The 13,623-nt window shown below is 33.8% G+C and overlaps 1 non-coding gene across 1 annotated transcript; it reads right to left on the bottom strand.

The window, feature by feature from the left end:
* Positions 1 to 10,559: 10,559 nt before the first annotated feature.
* Positions 10,560 to 10,625, bottom strand: LOC113834580. Its single transcript, XR_003483193.1, has one exon. It is a non-coding gene; the product is annotated as a small nucleolar RNA SNORD109A (small nucleolar RNA).
* Positions 10,626 to 13,623: the final 2,998 nt, after the last annotated feature.

The raw sequence follows: 13,623 nt of genomic DNA, 5'->3' as shown, positions 1-13,623 counted from the left end.
CTCTGTATTATTTATTTTATATGGGTTTTCCCTCTACTCAATGCCCAATATTGTTTGTGGTATGAAATGACATTGCTAATATTTGGTTCATATATATCTATATATTCTTGAAGAATTTTCTGTTTATTAAAAATACACTGACTTTCTTTATCTCTTATTTTTGGTTTGAAGTCTACTTTATTAGATATAAATATAGCTACTATAAGAAAGAAGACTTTCCATAGACTCTTTCAGAAGATATGATCTACTATTACACTCTCTCCTGGTCTGTAAGGCTTTTTTCTCAGAAGTATTTTTATTGTAAAGGACCCCTTATGTGTGATGAATCTATTTTTCTCTATTCTTTCAAATGTATCCCTTTAACATACAGAGTTTGCAGTAGAATTTACTTAAGGTGCATGCAAGTAATTGTAGCATGGGTACATAGATGTTGCATGACTCTTAATAATTGGTGCTTGCAAGGTAACTTTAGGTAATTAGCTAGACATTTATTTTTATTATAACGTGTCTTTATAAAGTTCTGGGGAGATTTAATATGTTTACAGATATTTGAACCCTGTTTGTTTGATGTCCACATTGTACTACAGGCTTGGGGATTGTTTCTTTAAGCTTTATATCTTTGTGTTTCTTCTTCTGTAACTCCTATAATCCTTATATTATTTATTTTGATGATGTAATGTTGATCCTATAAGTTTTTTATTTATAAAATAAAAATTATCACACAGTGGATAATTTCAAATTAACTATTTCTCCTTTGATTTTATTTTTTATGTATGGGTGTTTTGCCCTCATGCCTATCTATACAACGTCTATACAGTACCAAAAGATACCAGAAGAGAGAATCATAACTTATAGATAGCTGTAAGACACCTTGTGAGTGCTGGGAATTGATCCTAGGTTTTCTGGATGATCCAGCCCCTCAAATGACTTATTTTTTAACACTTTATTTGTGCTTCATCAAGTTTTCTGTTGAAATAATCAGCTCCTGAATTGTGGACATTAAAATTCTTCTCTCTGTTTCTGTTTTATAGAAGAATTCTAATTGTCCATGTAGTTATTTTCAGATTTTGTTATTATTTTCTGTCTATATAGCTTGCTGAGCTTTTTTTCAAGACAAAATCATTTATGTTTTTCTATATAAATTTATTTATGGGCCTTGTCTTATTTGAGATCAGTTACTGCAAAATCATTGTATTTGCTTGGTGGTTCCTTGTTTTCTTGATATTCCACTTTTTAAATTCTTTTACTGCTGTCATTGCATTTAAAGGAGCTCCCATATCTCTATCTTCACTAGCTTTGAGAGGAAATCACCTTCACACTCAAAAAGTGTTAAGATACTGAATCTTTAATAGTTTCAGTTCATAAATTTGTTTCATTCCTTTTTTCCACAAAGGAGTAAAGTTGTATGATTTTCCTTGTTCCTCTAGTCCTAGATGAATTCAGAGAGTCTTCTGTTCGTTTTTACTTAGGTTGCACCCTGAAACTTACAAATTTGTATTTCTTTCCCTACAGTCAGGCAGGTAAGTTGTGTGTATTCCCAAGATGTCTCCTGTGGTTTTCAGACTCTTTCCACTGTTGATGTTTCTGTGGGGTGTTGTTGGCAGAAAACTCCTGTATGCTATCATTCTGCAATTGTTCCATAATTATATATGAGACTATCAACACAGAATTTTCACTGAAATGATATTAGAAACCAAATAGAAAACAAATGTCACATGTAAAATACACTAAGTTTTATTTTAAATTTACTGATATTACCTTCACTGGTGTTTTTTTTTTTTTCAAGACGGGGTTTCTCTGTGGCCTTAGAGGCTGTCCTGGAACTAGCTCTTGTAGACCAGCCTGGTCTCAAACTCACAGAGATTCACCTGCCTCTGCCTCCCGAGTGCTGGGATTAAAGGCGTGCGCCACCAACGCTTGGCTCACTGGTGGTTTTTTATTTCCAAGTGTGGATTTATTTTATTATCTGATGTCTTTATATTTTACACATAAGAAGTTTCCTTAGCACTTTTTGAGCGGTTGTGTTTACTTAGAAATGTCATCATTTCTCATTTTAAATAGTGTACTTTGGTAGATATTAAATTATTAAATATTTTGCTTCATTACTTGTAGTATACATATAAAAAAATATATTTTGTAAGCAGTATACTATATTGTATATTATAATACCATTTATTAAATATTTGTAACTTCTGGTCTGCACAGTTTATAGTGAGAAGCATGTTTTCAATATTACTCTCATGTTCTTTGGCATTCTGTTTTTATTAGTTATTTGAAAGTTTCACAATGATGCCTTGCTCTTTGGAATTAGGTGTTTATCTTTGAATTTATCTTACTTGGAGCTTCTTGATATTCTTCTTGGGTACATTAGTGTTTTCCTTTATATTTGACCAGCTTTGAGCCATAATTTTTCAATTTTTTCATCTTTCTCTATTTTCCTTCTTGAACCCCATTAATGTAATCATTGAAATAAGTGCAGTTTTTCATGGTTCTCTTCTGCTCAATTTTCTCTATTTTAGTTTTTCCCTCTTGACACCTGACTAGAGGGTCCTTTAATATATATATATATATATATATACATATATATATATATATATATAGTGTTAGATAGATAGAAGCCAGGACTTTTGAGTATGGTGGGCAAGCTTTTTACCATTGAGCTACATGCCTATTGCCCACTTATTTTTATTTCTAACCTGAAAAATGTGTATGTGGTTCTTTCTTATTATCTGTGTCTTAATAACAGTATGTATTTGTTGAAGTATCAGTTTTATACTTTAGTAAAATCTTTATTCATGTTTTTCCTTAGTTCTTTGGATATATTTTTAAAAGTTGACTTAATGTCTGTGTCTAGTAATTTCAACTTTCTTTCCTTGGGAGTAATTTCTCTTGATTTCTTTTTCTGTGCATGTGCCACAATTTCCTATATCTTTGTGTATCTTTTTATTTTTGGGAAACTGGACATTTTTACATATGCAAATAGTTTTTCTACATTCCTATAATTTGTTTTTGTTGCTGATCTGTTCTTTTTCATGATTTTCGTGCATGAAGTTTATGCATAGTAATACATAGATAATGAATGACTTATCTTTTCAGCTTTGAGCACATACAATGCTTATGTAGAAATTTCCTTAAATAACTAACCAATATGTTACTCTCACTTTCTCTATGTGTATTTTGGTTCACATGTAGTATTCAGGCAGTTCACCACTCCTCCTTAGCCTTGACCTACTGCTTGCACAGGGGCTTGTAATAATTAAGATGTAAGCAACTTGGGACTTCCAGTATTTCTTCTGTTACCATGCACTGTACACCTTCATATAAAAAGAGTTCCAAAAAACTTGTTGATACCACACTTTTTTTGTATCATCCAGATTGTTTTTACATTTTTACTATTTTATTTTTATCACAGTTGTTTATAGTTATTTAACCTTGAATGATAGTTCATAGTTGCTATTAGTTGCTTATGTTTAATACTGGTATGGGTATTTACTCATAGAAAAGTCTTTGCATCAGTCAAAAAACCAAACATTTCATGGGCTATGTTTTTTATAGAGAACTTGTTATCATCCCCAAATAGATATTCTGTATGGATAAAATTCTGCTTTTCTTACCGGGAGTCAGAATGCTTATCTTGCATAAATGTTCTTTAGAACCATATTAAGTCTTTGTTTAATTTCCAAAAGTATAAAAATTAATTTTGACTTTTTTTGAGACAAAGTCTCACTTTGCTGTGCAAGCTTGTCTTCAAATCAACATTTTCCCTGCTCTATAGCTTCCTGAATATGAAGATTACATATGTGCACCTGTGCCTGGCTAATTGTGAGTATTTATGTAAACACACATTTTATAGACAGGTGCATTTTTAATGTTTCACCTTGAATTTCTAGTGATTTGCAAATAAAGATATGGTTTTAAATGTTAAACCAAGCTTGATTACATGCTTAGTTTGATTTAATCATAAACAATGTCTACATATTGTTAGATTGCATTTTCTAAAAATTTGCACACAAATATATATGATCGTGAAAGATACTCTGATAAACCCTTCATTTATCTGGAGGTTTTTTTTTTCTGTAAAGGTATCACCATTCTTATATATTTGAGCTTGGAATTATTCCCTCATTTGGTATCTTCTAGAAAATCATATGGAATTTATGTTGTAAAATTCAGTGTAATCCATATTTCCTTGCAGGAATGTTTTTAATTAGAATTTAGTTTCTTGCTAAAGAATTATTTTGTTTATCCACTTACTGATTTAATTTTTATATTTGCATCTTTCAAGTGATTTTTCACTCTATCTAAGTTGCTGGGTTTATGGGAACTTTATTATTTAACATACATATAACCAATAATGTCATTTCTCATATTGCTTCATATTTATATTTGCATCTTGCCTTTAAAAATTATTCTGTTTAAAAGTTTCTTAATATTATTTATTCTCTTAATGGATGAATTTTTTACAAGAAATATGTATATGTCCTTCCAAATCCTGTAGTGGTATATTATTTATGATGTATTAAAGCTTTACTGTGGATTCAAAAAGCAATGTCAGCCACAAGCCTTAGAAGCCAGGCTCACACCTTTAATCCCAGCAGCCACAAGCTAGGAGGTGGTAGTACACACCTTTAATCCTAGGGCTCATGATTACGAGATAGATGGATCTCTGTGAGTCCAAGGCCACTCAGATCTACACAAGAATGAATCAGTCTAAAAGAGAATTATAGCTCATACCTTTAATCCCAGCATTAGGGAAGTATATAAGACAGAAGCAAGCTCTCAATGAGGCATTCATTCTCCAGCCACACTGAGTAGAGGTTACAGTCTGAGGCTTGGTGAAAGCTTGTGAAGACAGTATCAGCCCTTTAAGCCTGAGGTAGAGGTAAGAAGCTAGTGGCCAGCTGCTTTGCATTTCTGATATTCACCTGGAAGTTTGAATTTCAGTATCAGTCTCTTGGTCATTTTTTTGTGTTTGTGTGTTTGGGGTGTGTGTGTGTGTGTGTGTGTGTGTGTGTGTGTGTGTGTGTGTGTGTGTGTGTTACAAAATCCTCTCCCTATCCCTACAATCCAACTTTTTTTTTCTCAGAAAACCCTAAAAACATAATACACCAACAAAATCCCCTAAAACAAGGAAAACAAAATGAAGTAACACCCAAAAAGAAAAAATACTGGGACCAAATCAAAGCACACAAACAACAAAAGAAAAAGAAAAGCCCATGGACATTATATTTTGGCTAGCTACTCCTGAACAGAAGACCAGCCCTTGAGTGGTTTATATACCCAATGTCCCTTCATTGGAGAAAGCTGATTTTTCCTCTTTCAGAAGGTATAAATGACAGTGTTCCATTGTTAACCTTTACCCTAGTGGCAAGGTTGTCCTTCACTCTTTCATGCATTATTTAATGGGTTTGTTTTAAATTAACCCATTCTTATTCTCTCTCCCACCATATATATATATATATATTTACACACAAATTCACATATATGTATGTATATATATTTGTGTATAAACATGTAAGTATATATTTGATTACTTTCTGTTTTCTTTATGAATGTCCTATGTCTCTTATTCTATGTTATTTTGTTCTTAAGTTTCTTATACTGGAGTATGAAGCCATTCATTGGAATATAAGTCATTCATTAGAGGCTTCTATTTATTTGAAATATAAAAATTTTAGTTCTATAAAATATCTTCTCAAGCTGGTTTAGTTACATTTGAATTTGAAGATGTTAATTTTTTATGTATACTTAATTTGAAATGCTTCTCAGTTTCTTTTTTTATGTCTTCTTTGATCAGTGAATTTCCCAGAGGTTCACATTTTATTTTTCAAATATTTTGGAGATGATCAGTAAATATTTCACTGTTTCTAATTTCAATCCACGGTGGAAATAAATCAGCATGTTTAATATGAATTTTACTCATTTTAAATGTATCAACTAATTTCATGACTATCTTATCACTTGTAATGACAAAGGAATCTGCTAATTTCTATTCCTGAACATGATGTTACCACTGCTATTCTACCCAACAAAGTAATACATATCAAAAGGAAAAAGCAAACAAATCAATTTAGAAAATAAATAGCAATTCTAATGAACTAACACTATTGTCTTTAGATATTATTTGTAACTACACTCCTAAAGAACTTTCTCAGCATTACTGATAGCTACATTCCTCTGTATAAGAATTTGGTCATGGCTGGGTGTTGGTGGTGCACACCTTTAATCCCAGCACCTGGGAGGCTGAGGCAGGTGGATCTCTGTGAGCTCGAGGCCAGCCTGGTCTACAGAGCAAGTTCCAGGACAGGCTCCAAAACAATACAGAGAAACCTTGTCTCGAAAAACCAAAACAAACAAAATATTTTGGTCATGTTTTATTTTGTGATAAAGATATTTGTTTATATTTCTGTAGTCAAATAAATATATGTATTTATATGTTTTTGTAATCAAGTATTCTTTCAAGTACTTGGCTGCAGCCAACACCAAACTGTTCAGAGTAATTAAAATATCAAACTTCTCCTTAATGTGAAACCTTTAGGCTAAAGTCTTCTCAGGGAAGCCATATGACAATGCAATTTATCGAGAAAATAAAGAAAAGCATTACGTAGAAATATTGTGAGTAAAAAGGTCATCACATTGAGATAATTCTGGAAATCCTACATTGCTATCAAGGGACATTTAGGTAGTCTCCAATTGGGATCTTAAAAGATTTCAGACCTCAGATGATTGTGCTCATCACTGATCTAGGTAAGGCTGTTTCTGAGAAGTTAGCCTTTCTATATATTGGGTTACTTTCCTGTATAGTTATTGTCTGGATTTGCAAGATGCTTTATCCTTCACCTATAGCTTATTAAAGCTGTCAGTATGTTGACTTAATCAACTTTAACAGAACTACTATAGCAGAACAACCACAGGAAAACAAAAGTTTGGGAGATGGCAGCTTGACACCTAGAAAAATTAAAAGGAATAAATGTTGCTACAAGGTTAAAATTTCAGCATTTATCACTGAGATGGCAAGAGCAAAAGGACATGAACACTAAAACACTCCATACAAAACTGCTTTTACCAACTCTTTCTCTTCTACGTATAACAAGAAGTTATTTCCACATTGGCAAAACAGTATTACTGATACATTCATATCTATAGACTACATTACAAGAAGCAACTCAGGACAATGTTCAGTATTTCTATTTTATAAAAAACTAGCTAATTTCTCTCAATACAGGAGTCGCATAAATGATTTCTTGCCACATGTGTTTTCCAAATTTCCTATCCAAACCAGGTACATTGAGCTTACACCTGCATCTCTGTTCTACCAGGCATACTTTTGTCATTCCCCTCATTCATATTGTCATCATCTAGACAACAGATAATAAAGTAAATCATTGCCACACATTCAAGATGGCTTCAAGTTTTCTTTGATTTATGTTCATATCAACTATATATTTAGAGAGTACTGATGAAATGCTAGTGAAATGTGAATTTGGGGACTTGAAATTTCCTTGCTTGCTGGAAATATTTGACTTCTGTGTTTGTTCCAGATCTTAGAAACCACAGTTTTAGCAACACCTCAGAAACCCACTGACAGCCTGATATTGTTGCTTCTCTTAGTCATGTACATTCACACACCTGTCACTTATATGGAATACCCATAAAGACTAAATTATTAATGTAAAACAAAGAAGTAAGTTTCATTATTTATGTGGCCTTTAAATTACATGAAAATAATAGGCATATGTTATGTTCTATACACATTTCTATAGTTTTGCACAAGCATTATTCTAGATAAAAATGTCAGAGGCTCTCAACCTATTGGTCACAGCCCCTTTGGGGATCACATATTGGATGTACTGCATATCAGTTATTTACATTAAAATTTATAACTATCAAAGTTCCAGTTATGGAGTAGCAACAAAACAATTTTATGGTTTGGTGATCACCACAGTATGAGGGATTGTATTAAATGGTTGCAGCATTAAAATGAAAAGTTTGAGAACCACTGCCTTGTGTCCTGTGTATTATAATATCTCAATCCTGGACCCTAAAACATGTCTTTATTTTCTTATTTGTTCATTAGCACACATACATGGTCAGGATTGTGGATAAATAAAACTCTCATAGGTGGTTAAGTACTCAATGAAGAGGGAGTAGAAAGAATGTAAGAACCTGAAGATAGAAATAAGGGCTATGAAATATGTTCTTCTGGATGTGATGAGCCCATTACAACTATTAACTCATAGCATCTGTGGTTACCTGCATTAGACCAGCACAAATCTTGAATTATCACAACCAGCTGTGGATGAAGGACAGACTCATGGAGACCTATCTCTTTGTGCTAAACTATTTTAGGAAGTCATTATTTTCTGGTTTGTACTCACTGGTGAGTCTACAATACTCCAGTGAACAGTTCCAAACCCATGGTCACACTGATGACCCTTGCTAAACTAAGTGGCTTATAAAACAGAAAGATATAAACATAGGAAAAAGACTCATGGTCAAGTGGATGGATTGCAAGGGTATGAAGGGAAATGAGGGGAGTAAAAGTAATCAGAATGTTTTTTATACATGCATAAAATTGTCAATACACAGATCCAATTAATAAAAAACTCTTATATACCAAATATATACTCAAATTCTTAGAGATAAACATTTTTAAAAACTCCTATCAAATATATTAAGTTTGGAAAATATGTTAGAGCATTTTTTTATAAATTTACCTAAATTCAAACTATGAAAACTTTCCCAATTAATTTCTTAATGTGATTTTATTATTATAGTTCATTTTGACTTTTCCCTATGTTTGACAACAATAAAATTAAGTTATAAATTTGTGACTTAAGAATGTCTTGTTATAAACAATATAAGAACTAAGAAACCTGTGGATGCAATGACTTGGAACCTTTAAATTTTAGTATTTGTATTTTGGTTTGTATTTAGAGGTATTGGGATGATTGAAAACTAAGATTTTTATGGTATGAATGTCAATGATAAATTCTATTATCATGTTATAGATTTTACTTATATTAACTAAATTTATCTTAATAAATGTTATTTAAGTTATCTTAAATAAAAATATATTAGTTTACTGTGCTTTCTAACAATGTATGTATCAAACACAGTGGCACACAGGCAGACATGGTGTTGGAGAGATAGCTGGGAGTTCTACTTCTGGATCAGCAGATATCAGGAAAAAAGTGCCACACTAGGCCTAGCTTGAGGATCTGAGACGCCAAAGCCTACCCTTCAGTGACACACTTCTTCTAACAAGGCCACACCTACTCCAATAAGGCCACTTCTTTTTAATAGTGCCACTCTCTTATGCCAAGCATTCAAACACATGAGTTATGGGTATCATTCCTATTCAAACCATCATATTACCAAAGTATCATATAAGTCTTTCCTTTTCATATGAATATTTGTCCAGTTCTGAGGACATCAGTCATTAAGCACCAAGTAAAATACCATCTACTTGCCAACATTCCCAAGAAATATCACAACCAACATGCACTAGTTTACTTTCTGTTAAAATATAAAACACTTAATACAAAATTACATGTAAATTTCTACAGGTCAATAAACTTACACCATCCAAAACAGCAATTAACTAATAGAGATAAGATGTTTTTAAGATTCTAGAATCAATTCAAATGTCTCGTATCTATGACTTATCTGCCATAGAAAAGCATTAAAATTGCATACATGTTTCCATATTGGGAAAAGAACAGTGACTTCATGTCAGCCTTCACTGATTAAACTAGAATCATAAATACTATGATATGAACACAGACTCCTTATGAGCAATGGGTCTCTATTCTGAAACTCTAGTAAATAATCAAATAAGTACTGTGTGGTATTGTTTTGCTACAACTTGATCTTAACTAATTTTTATCCAATATTAATTGCTAAAATCAATTTCCTTAATTTTACACCATTCACATAATTTAGAAAGTAGTTAAAATGAAAAAGAAATACACAGAAACAACAAATACCCAATAATGACTCTTTGGATAAAGTTTCAAAAACCATCACAACAGTAACCTCCAGCAAGACTGCAAAAAGATGCACAGGCATCAGATAGTTACATATAGAACCATACATATAATCTCTAAAGTTTATGGTTACTCACCTGTATGATCCGAACTGAATGTCCCAGTCTTAGATCACTAAGACAATAAAAAAGAAAAGAAATTGCCTTGAAAATGCTCAACACTGATAGTAGCTGATGTAAAAAGTATGTTTTGTTATATACACCTAACAGGAAGGCAATATTCTTTTTGAAATGCTAGTATGGCTGTCAGTATATGCCCCAGTTGCTTGCCCTGCTTTTGCTTTTCTATTTACATTTTTCTTATCTGCTACATGTTTCCTCAATGAAAATGTCAGCAGCTCTATTCTCAGTGAGAAAACATGATGAAAATCTTGGGTCACTAGAAAAAATTACTATGTATATTACCTTAAAAGCTAGGAGACAAAACCCACACATACTTGTTAGAGGACTTCACCAAGGGCTCATTAGGCAAAGGCAGGCTCTGAGAATCTTATTTGAGGGACTCATTTCTGGACCTTCGATTGCCATTTATATGAGTTATTCACCATCTTCAGAAAGTTGATTTCATCATTGATTCAGACACTTCATCTTTTTAACAAATGAGTATTTCAACAGCCAGTCAAAATCTGGGCAGGTTTGCATACTCTGTTTTGAAAACAGAAGAATATGATTGTGCAGTAGACAATTTGCTTACTCTATGAACAAGTTACCTGTTGACATTGGGAAAGGTGGCTAGGAGGAAGGAACATTTCTGGACTGTTTGAGATTGGTTTTTGTATGTCATACATCAAATCATCAATACATGATGCCAATGACCAGAAAGACATCCAGCACCTGGACCCTGAATTGCATGAGGTGCAGCACACAGACATGTCTGGGTAAAGCATTAGCAAGGACAAGGAAAGCACAAATGACTGCTCCACTCACCCTATTACTTACTTATTTCACTGTTGGCACTAGCTAGCTGGTATTTGAAGTACAAGAAGGTTTTTTAAATGACTCTGCATCTCATTCTGCCAATTTTATTCTGTCTCATGACATTGAGATCCCAAAGAGAATGCCTGACACGATGAATTCTCCTACCAGTGTGTGTGCTTCCTGAAGGCTTGGAGAGTGAACACTTAAGTTACAGGTGAAGGACTCAGTCAAGGATACCCAGAGCCACAGTCTAGCAACAGAACTTTCTACTTATTGGTAGTTCAATTGGCTGGAGAAGTGATATTGATATCCCCATGTGCTCTAGGTCTGCCAACTTGGAGCCTCCCGGGTTTGTAGCTTAGAAGCCTATTATCACATTAAGCATATAAAGAGCTGATCCTCTCCATTGTCAGTGCAATGGGAAGCATATGTTAAAGAGTAGGCATGAAAGTTAATGGTAAATTCCTACATCCCTTTAGCATGGCCACCTCAAGGTCATCCTGACTACAGCTATGCATAATCCCCTTTTGTACCTGATCAGTTGTTTATGTCCAAGTCTCTTGGAATTTACCAAGCAAGATAAATTGGATCTCCAATTCCTGATCTAAGGTCTAAGTGATAGATGACATGCAGAAACCAACCTTACTATGGATGGTATGATTCTAATGTCCTTAGAACTATACAGAGATTCTAAAATGTGGAGAAGTAACTTTGGCCTTTCTAAATGCAAGTCATAGGCTTTATCTTTCCAGTTTCCTGGAAGGTGTGATGCTGTGAGGAGGGCACTGAAAGACACAAGAGGAGACAAGGACCTAAGCAATATTGGTTAGTCAGTCATTTGAGGCTTACACAAGAGTAGAAATTGTAGAGGGATTGTAGAGTTCACTAGACTGCTGTGGCTAAGGGAACCTTTCAGTTGCAAGCAAATCTACAGTGGAAAGAAAAAAAAAAAAAACAACTACAGCTCAGGAAGCTTTGTGGCTACTTCCCACATGCATTCATGGGCAAATCTGCAGCTCACAGAGAGCACAGGGAAGTGCTGGGTTTTTCCAGGCTGGACTGCAGAAATGTGTGGCAAGGATAGATGGTGTGACACACACAAGAGGTAGTCTGCCTGCAGACCTTCTCACCCTCTCTTTGTTCAAAAAGACCCAATTCCTAGCTTCAGCCCTAGTGCTGCAACTGACTGATGGGGGTTGTCCTTCTGTATATATGTTTCTATTATTGGTTAATAAATAAAACACCATTTGGCTAGTGGCCAGGCAGGAAAGATAGGCAGGGCTACTGGATGGGGAGGTCTTATTTCCATATCTGGAGCTAAAAATCTGCTATCCTCTCTGGAAAGGTCTCCCTTTCCTCTCTGACACCATTCCCAATGAATCATAAATATCTTCTCCTCCAAACTTCCTTCCTCCAACCCATCCCAGTTACTCAGACTCCAACATCCAGCTGAATAGACCAGGAAGACAGGCAACACACTCATTACACTGTGAAAATCCAGAGAGGAAGCACAAACCATTCAAGAAAGACAAATCCAGATATCATCACCTAGACCTTTAATATTTCCAAACCCAGATACTTTAATGTCAGCATTAAAAAAATCAATGACAGCCATTAGAATCCATATATCCTACCACATCAGGTCCTGCATATTTCAACATAGCTGAATCTCAAGAAAAAGATCTTAAAACCAACAGTATGAAGATGACAGAGGTACTTACAGTAGAAATGAACAAATCCCTTAACGAAACCCAGGAAAACAGAAACAAACAATCAGAGAAAATAAATAAATCCTGTAAAGAAAGCCAAGAAAACATAAATAGTTGAAGGAAATGAATAAAACTATTCAAGACCTGAACAAGAACATAGAAGTAATAAATAAAATACAAACTGAAGGAATTGCAGAAATGAAAACTTTAGGAATTTGAATAGGACCTACAGAGGTAAGTTTCAACAAGAGAATACAAGAGATGGAATAGAGAATCTCATGTGTTGAAAATATGATTGAAGAAATAGTTACATCAGTCAAAATATTAAATCTAAAAAATTCATGACACAAACATCCAGGAAATCTGGGACACTATGAAGAGATAAAAACCTAGGAATAATAGCTATAGAGGGAGGAAAAGAAACCCAGCTCAAAGCCCCACAAAACGTTTTTAACAATATCATAGAAGAAAAATTTCCTAACATTAAGTAAGACATGCCTCCAAAGATACAAGAAGCATACAGAATAACAGATTGTATGAGAAAAGAAAGTTCCCTTGCAACATAATAATCAAAACACTAAATATACAGAACATAGAAAGAATATTAGAAGCTGCAAGGGAAAAAGACCAAGTGACATATGAAGGCAGATGGATTAGAATTACCCCTGACTGCTCAAAGGAGACTTTAAAAGACAGAAGGGCCTGGATAGCTATGTGTCAGACTCTAAGGTATCACAGATGCCAGCAAATGTTGCTATACCTGCAACTTTCAATCACCATTGATGAAGAACAGATATTCCAGTATAAAGCCAAATTTATATAATATCTATATATCTATCTACCATGTAAATAAACTGAAAGAAAAAACAAGCATGTGATCAGTTCACTAGATGCTGAAAGAACCTTTGACAAAATCAACACCCCTTCATGATAAAAGTTTTGGAGAGA

The sequence above is a fragment of the Cricetulus griseus genome, chromosome 3 (assembly GCF_003668045.3).
Source record: "Cricetulus griseus strain 17A/GY chromosome 3, alternate assembly CriGri-PICRH-1.0, whole genome shotgun sequence".
NCBI classification, from domain to species: domain Eukaryota; kingdom Metazoa; phylum Chordata; class Mammalia; order Rodentia; family Cricetidae; genus Cricetulus; species Cricetulus griseus.
This window is presented reverse-complemented; position numbering and strand designations above follow the sequence as displayed.